An 8,223-nucleotide genomic window follows, 5' to 3' on the forward strand; every position below is an offset into this window, starting at 1 on the left:
TAGAATCCAAGAAACCCAAAGGCAACGGAACCCGAATGGAGACGGGCCCGATGCGGCATGCATCCGACATCCGACGACTTCCCGTTTGACGTTGAAAACGGCCAAACTCCAGCCGGTGCCGGCCTTTCGCCGGCTGTGTCAGCGGGCCGGTGGGAAAAGCGCGGGCGATGAAGCGGGGGGTTGTGGGGGTGATGGGAGGATCAGAAGACGCGCCTTGCCGCGGCCCAACTAAATTGGATTTTACGGCAAATCGTGGACAACAATAGCGCAGGTCTGGCCCTCCCTCAAGCGAGGACCCACACGGGCGACGCGAGTGTGCCGCCTATAAAGCGCCTCATCTCGAGCAAGGTATGAAATCGCTGTGACTGTAAGCGCCTTCTATTAGCAGCCGTGACTTGTTATCCGTTTAGTGGGGGGCAAAGGGGGCGGGGGGGGTAGCGACATCCGGAACGAGGGCCGCCAAGCTCGCGTTTAGCCGCCGGCGCGACGACTTGTTGCGGCGCGCCGACAGATGCCAACGAGATTTGATTGTTTTGAATGAAAGCGCGGGGTCGGCTTTGGAGGCACGTTTTCATTTTGTCGTCGGCGCCGGTTTCGCTCGGACCCCATTTAAGTCGAGAATTAAAAGTCGTTTTGATGGAATTGCGTTTGCCCGCTGCGGTGGCCTGCTACAGGTGCCCCAAAGTCATCCTTTGCCAGAGCGGTTGCTGTGTTTTCAAGCACGTTTCAGCTCGTGAGCAGCGCCATTTCCCATTTAATGGCCAATTAACACACATTGCAAGATTCCAAATATATTTACAACTTCTAATTGCCATTTTTGGACGTTCATACGGCGATGGGCGGCGTCAATAAAATAGAACGATAATGAATCGGCAACGATTGGGCCGGCAAATGAACTGTCGACGATTTTTTTCTTCCGAGACTTTGCCTTTCAGTCTCTCCACCGGAAGTCTTCTCCGATTTTGGTCGTCCTCCATCCGTACAATACAATACATGCTGATTTACAGTATATTTATATTTCACAACAGCCGCAGCTGTAACACGGCGCTTAACAAAACGGCTAACATCAAGTAAGATAATAGACGCGACACGTAACATCAAACGCGGACAGTCGCGCAATCCTAACCACTTTTCCCTCACACGCTTTAAAGCGGACCGACGGCAATTTTTCTTCATTTGCAAACACTCAAAGGTTTCGCGGATCAAACTGGCGAATAAATCATATTCACCGTTTGTATGTTTTGGGCATCGTCTGCGATGGGATGTTTCAAATGATGTGATGTCTTTCAACGAAGAGGGGGGGGGAGGGGGTGTTTCAATAAATCAATCAATCAATATAATTGGAATCACCGAACAATTGAAAAATAATCAATTGTGGTAACAATCGTATTAGTCTTCAAAAATGGAGGCAATATATTTATGAATATACTGTACCCTTTTGGGTGGGGGGGCGGGGTTCATTTGACGGATTATGAATTGCTGCCACTACTGTCGGGCTTCATTTTAAGCCTTGCGCAACGGGCCAAATTCAACAGCAAATGATGACAAGTGTCAACAAAGCTGGAAATGGTGACACCGCGCCACACACACACACACACACACACACACACTCCACCTCCCACTGACTGTGATAGTAAACAAGTGATTAGCATGTGAAACGCAACTCAGACATAGTGTAAGCAAGCAGATGTCTTTTGTCTTAGAGGGCGAGCGTGTGTGTGTGTGTGTGTGCCGCTTTCTCACTCAGTGATGCACCCAAGGCCACCCTTGCAGAACCCTACTCTTCTCGACGCCCCCCCCCCCCGCCACCCAGAAAACAAATAAGCAATCAAACAACACTAAGCCAATTTCCTCCCTTGCTTGGCCTTGGTCTCGCACCCGCCCGAGACAAACACACGCCTCCTTTCCTGGGGCTGTCGTACTGGCGGGGAGTGTGTTGTAGTGCCAACAGAGCTGCGCGGAGCTGTGTGTGTGTGTGTGTGTGTGTGTGTGTCACGGGCCCAGATAGCTTGCTCCACAGTATTGGTCCTGATCCGGCCCGCAGGCCCGCAGCCAAACTATTTTATCTCTTAATGCATTGGAGTGATCTTCCAATTAGCCCTGCGCTCACAACACCTCCACCCGTGTGTGTGTGTGTGTGTGTGTGTGTGTGCGCGCGCTCACGTGCTAAATGTGTTTTTGTGGCTTGATGGCAAGCGAGGAAAAGTGAAGTGGCGAGGGCGGGTGCAAGGTGGTGGTGTTGTGATAGTTCTGCTCGAGAGGTGAAATGAGGTGCTTATTGTGTGTGCGCGTGGTGAGGGGCTGCCGGGTATTAGAGGATGGAGGGGTGGGGGGGCAGGAGGGAGGGGGGGGGGGCGTTAGTCCGGAGCTCCTGTTGTAAAGTTTTCCGATAAGGAGAACCCGGCCCTTGAGCATCCATTCTCCTCGGTGTATTAGCGCCGCCTTATCAGGGGTCCAGATAAAAAGCAGCATGCCATTTGCCTTCGGTGGAATTAAGCCCTCCTCTTCCTCCTCCCCCTCCTCTTCTTCTTCTTCCTCCTCTTGTCTGGCTGGGCTAAACCGGGCAGGCCGCGATTAACCTCGACACCGTCCAATATCCTCAGCAGACTCCCGGCCACAGATTAGCCGCCATTAGTTATGACCAACTAAATTAACCACCGCCGCCTCCCTGAGAGTGCGGCGGTCTCACTCACCCGCGCCACTTGGGAGTGGGCATGTGGGTGTGGGTGTGTGCCCCCTCTCGTCCGATGCATCCCGGTCTTGAATAAATGACAAGAAATCAGCCACAGTACTTTTTCAGATTCTTTTGAAATCTATTCACCGAGGCCAGTGTTTGCCAATTATTTCCCGCTACTCCCAACAAGAAGAAAATAATTCCCCGCTCTCTCCTGCCACTATAAATATCGTTTATCTATCAAATCTGCATTACATTGTATCCTTATTAACAAAATCTAGTTCACCTGACAGTAAAGAATAACTTTATTAACGTTGGTCTGTCCCAGAAACGATTTGAAGTGTTTAAACTGTAATCATTTTTGGACAGCTCATTGCACCATTTCATTCTGAAAAAAAAAATTAAATAACATCCGTAAATAATCAATCTAATTCAGTTCGGCAGCATTTGTAGCAACGCCACTTGAGTGAAGCCTCAGCGTAGAGAGCGATGCCGCCACAGCAACGCATCTTTCGAACGGGGGGGGGGGGGTCAAAAGCCCCAAAATGCGCCTCTCTGAATTCACCACTAACGAGTAGAGAAACCAAAAGCGTACAATCGTGACGAATCCCGGTCATCCATTTTCGCAACTATATACTGTAAAAGAGAAAAGGAACACGTTCGCTCTCATTTACGAAGTGTCATTGAACACATCGCACGCCAAAGAGACTTGACTGCGTCATCCAAATGAAACGGCGGCTTCGTGCGACTAATCCAGTCGAATAAATGAAAAAGAATTAATCGAACGACAAGATACAGCCAAATTGACAAGTAATAACCACTACCTGCGACACAGTATGGCAGGAGCGATGGTGAAGTCTCGGACAATTATCTGCGCCGCGAACGAGAATTTGCTTATTAACTCAACATGTAAAAAGCTTCGGTCGACAAAAACGTCTCTTTAATAGCGACACAGAAAGCAATGTGGGCTCAGAAAAATTAAGGGGAACTACTTGAGCACACCGCACAGCAGTACAGGTAGAAGGAAAAACAAATCAAGTTTATGCATCACGCCGTTACACGTGTTATAAATATCTACAAGTAGAGTGTACGTGTGTGTGTATATATATATATATATAAAAAAAAATTTATACGTGTGCGCGTGTCTCGGCGTGAGACACTTTTTTAAATGATGGCGGAAGTGACGCAGGGCGCAGTGTTGCGCTGCTTCCGGGGAATGCACGGTGGTGGCGAGTCGCCTCCCGTTGATTGTCCGCATTCATGAACAATTCAACATTGATATTTCAATTAGTTTTTCCTTACACTTCCGTGTGGTGTGCTCGAGTAGTTCCCGTAATTGTTCCGAGCCCATAATTGCTGTCTGCGTCGCTATGAAAGTGACGCTTTGTCGACCGAAACGTTTTACGTTGATTCGCAAATGCTCGTTCGTTGCGCCGATAATTGTCCGCGACTGAATGCGGCTTCACCGTTGCTCCCCGCCATACGGCGTTGCAGGTAATGTTGATTTCGATTCAATTTTGCCGCAGCTCGTTGTTCATGTCGTTATTTTGCCATTTATTCGACTGCATTAGTCACACGAACCCGCAGTTGACCGCGGCCGCCATTCCTTCGTATGACGCGGTCCAGTGTCTCCCGCATGCGGTGTGTTCAATGACACTTGTGTGTTTATGGCGTACGGGCTAATTACTTCACCTATTTTTACTGTGCTTATTTCTTTGTAAGTGGGAAAAAAAAGTCCTTTACCACACACAAAAAAAAGAAGATTGTCAGCTTGTAAAGTATCTGCTAGAACTATTCGCTCCTCAATACCGAAGAAGTCTTGATGACACGGCGGCGGCGGCGGCCTCAGAGCAAACGGAGCATCCGCCACGCCGCGACGGCTTCCTCCTTAAGAGAATGAGTAATCTGCGCGCGGGCAGCCATTTGCCGGCTGTCACTCAAAGTCCCCCGCGAGCCCGCCGCGTTCACTATCAGCCCTCCGCCCGCCACCGAGCCCCTCGTTCCCCTCCTCTCCTCGCCTCTAATACCAATTTAAATCGCTCGCAACGTGCCTTTTCCTCCCGCTGCCATTATTCAAAAAGATCATAATAGTTTTCCCTGTGCCCAAAGCACAAAAAATCAATTATTTCCCCACAAAGACTTGAAAGTACTTAGCTCGGGCCTGCGAGGGGGAAAAGCTGTGGGTTATATCAAATTGAAACTGCACTCATTACACAGGCACACAATTAGTTACCTCTGGTCTGCCCGCCGCGCTTTAATTTCCGCCGACGGCATATCTGTATTATAACAGAAACAAGCATGCAAATGCTATTGTTGGGGATTTAGAGAAATCAATAGGATGGCTGGCGAGCGGCGTTTGGTGGCGCCGTCACTCAAATTCTGCTGCCGGCGACTGATAAAGGTCTGAATTCAAATTAGCGCCCGAGCCGGCCGCTGACATCACAAGTGACATCCCAATAAAAGGCGCGGCTTCATGATAGTTGTCATTTATTCCCGCTCGCGCCATTTTCGTCTTTGCCTGCCCCGCTTTCTGCTCATTGTGTGCACTTGTGGAACTGTGTTTTGCATAAAGGGATTAGGAGGGCCTTAATGACAAACTATAATTGTTTTTTTTTTTTGAGGGGGGGGTTGTTTCCCCCCCCCCCCCCGCCCCCTCCTTCTTCCTCCTTCTCCCAGCATTGGCTCGGTGTTTGCTTGCGCCTGTGAGGGAGAGACACTGAAAATATGTCTTGAATCAATGTTTGATGCACAAGGAATGCACCGTTGAAATCATATTGCGCACGCGTCTGTGTGTGTGTGTGTGTGTGTGTGTGTGTGCGTGCTCGCGTTTCTAGAAATCAGAAGACAATTGGTGTGTCAGTGACAACTCTGGTGTTATGAAATCCGTCCAGTCATGAGCCAGGAGTTGCTCGTCAACAATGGACGCCGGCCCCTTTTGTGCGAGCGCTGCTTTCCACGCACACACACACACACAATCATGCAGCTGCTGACTTAAGCCTGGCCAGTCGACATTAATACACACGGATTAGCCCACGAGGAAAACCGCATCTGAAATGTTGTTCACCAAAAAAATAAAAGTCTTCATTTCCCCCCTTTGACATGGACAAGACGACGCTACTGTTTGAAGGTCTCATTCGTGTTCATGTAGAAAAAGGCTTTTATTGCCATGCATGTGTCATAGGGGTTTTTTTTCAAAATCTCTTTAACTTCATTGGAGCGTCGACCAAGCTATCTTCAGAATAGATATCTATCTATATATATATATATATATGTATGTGCTCCCCACCCCCCCTTGTGAGGATAAGTGGATTGGAAAATGGATGGATGGACATGACGAAGGCTCTCTGCCGTCTTTCGCATTAAGGCATCGAAATTGAAGGAATACCGCATCGGGTGAGTGTGTCGCGCGAGAACTCAAATGTAGGTTATAGAGGCCTATTGAGACCTGCTTCCCCCCCCGCCCACCCCCTGCACCCTTTCACCTTGTGTGCCAACGAGATGTTCACTTTGGCAGCCCTGCCCAAAGCCCGCTTCCTGCAAACAAAAGCGCCGTGCCCCGGGCTGAGCCAGAATGAAGTGGGCCAAAGTATGCAGGGGAGGGGAGAATGTGCCCTTTGTTGCCCCCCCCCCCCTCCCCGGCCCATTCTCTCCACCGCTCACATCCTGCCCCCCCCCCCCCCACACTCCCACAGTGGAGAGCTGACCGGGGAGGGGGCGCCGTCGGCCTCATTGAGCAGCGGTTAAACGTTTTCACAGCGGCACAAAGCAGGCAGGTGCGCGGCCAGCCCAAAGAAGAAGCCGGGCAGAACAACAGGTTGACCTTAAAGGGACAGTCATCATGTAGCACCATTAACCCGCCCCCCTCCCCTCCTCAACAGCCCACCCTCACCCTCCCTCCAGCGCTCACTCTCCTTCTTGCCTCATCTCGCTTTCTTCGTGTCGCTCGCTCACCGACATGCGCGCTGCTTTCAGCGGCAGGCAAGCTCACACCTCACTGGCGCTCATTTCACATAGATGGCAAGTCAAGTGCAAGTAAAACACACACACACACACACACACACCAGAGGGGCATATAATACCTCAAATCACACATGCTAAGATAAGCACCCGTGTCATAATATGGACACACTCAGGCGGGTGCACACATTGTCTTTCTTCTGGACCAACCAAGTGTGTGATGATCAGTCGGAAGGCTGGAACGGGGGATGCGGTGTGTGCGCGCGTGTGGTATGGTGGGCTGGCGGCGGCACTGACTCACTTTTTGTTTATCGACGCTCAAGGAGCAAATCTTATTCACTAAAGGCCTTTTTCGATTTTTTGATTTAGCAACACGTTGTCCGCGGCAGTCCAAATTTGCAGGCCGCCGCGGCCGCCAAAAGCCGTATTTTCGTCGTCCGCTGCGGCGGTCAAGCCATGTTTAGCATTTGACTTCCTCACCCAGCAAATGTTTGGAATTTTTTGCCGTCACTTTTTTTTGATGAGTATTCATTGAAGGGCCGTTCAGAGTGCGGGCGTGGGAAACACGCAGCCCGCGGGCCGCCCGTTTGAAATGTCCGTTAAAACCAGGTGAGCATACCGCACGCCTCCATGATCGCTCTTGATTCCCCCCCCCCCCCCCTTTTCTTCATATTTGTGTTTTTGCACATCCAATTCTTCTCTTGGGCATGAAGAGAATTCCTCTCCCGGCAGTCTTTTAGCTTCCGGCAAAGGCAGCAAGCGTTTGGCTGTGTAAACGCAGCATGATCGGCTGCATTATTTAGGGAAAACTTTTGACGACGGATGTGCTCTTTTCTCTTGCACATTTTGCCCACTCGGGTAGTTCTCTGCTAGACACACACACACACACGAAGCTGTATGCAGACAGGCCGTCCCAGTGCTGTGCCATTAAACAAAGTAAACAGAGCTTCAAATCCCGCGCGGCCGCCTCGCTGATGCTACGAGATATTACCGTCAGCAAATCGGGTCGCATCCGACTCAAGTCGGACGAGCTAGCGCGCCGCTCGCCCGTTGTCCTCCATGCTGAGGGATGACAGACGGCGCGCACTTGGGACCATTGAGTTCATTAGGGACTCCGCGATGCACGCTTTGGACATGAGCAGTCGTCTTTTAGTTGGCGAGAAGCCTTCATGTGGCCCCTGCTGGAAATATTTCGACGGTGCCTTCATAGGTCCCAAAAAAAAAAAAGAGTAAAGGGAAACGTTTCACTCGAAAACCTTGACGGCTGACAATTGCATTTCGACTCGGGCACGGATGAGAATGAAATGTGCGAGTGAGTCGCGAATCTTCCAACGTTCAAGAAGTCGGCGATGGTACGGTCCGAACATTCGGCAAGGCGGGCGTGACCCACGAAAGACGGCGGAGAGCCTTCGTCGCGTCAAACGTGTCCAACCATCCAGTTTCACACCCGCCTTGCCGAATGTTCAGCTGAGTGGAACAACACGTACCGACTGAGGTCCTCAACTCTGCCAATTGAGGTTGTCTTCATCGGGTCACATGAACACGTTAGATTGCTAGAATGGGTTCAAACGGTTTTCACAGTGTGCCAAAAT

This window comes from Hippocampus guttulatus, chromosome 10 (assembly GCF_054856545.1).
Source record: "Hippocampus guttulatus isolate MCC_2025c chromosome 10, RoL_Hgut_1.0, whole genome shotgun sequence".
Classification (NCBI taxonomy): Eukaryota; Metazoa; Chordata; class Actinopteri; order Syngnathiformes; family Syngnathidae; genus Hippocampus; species Hippocampus guttulatus.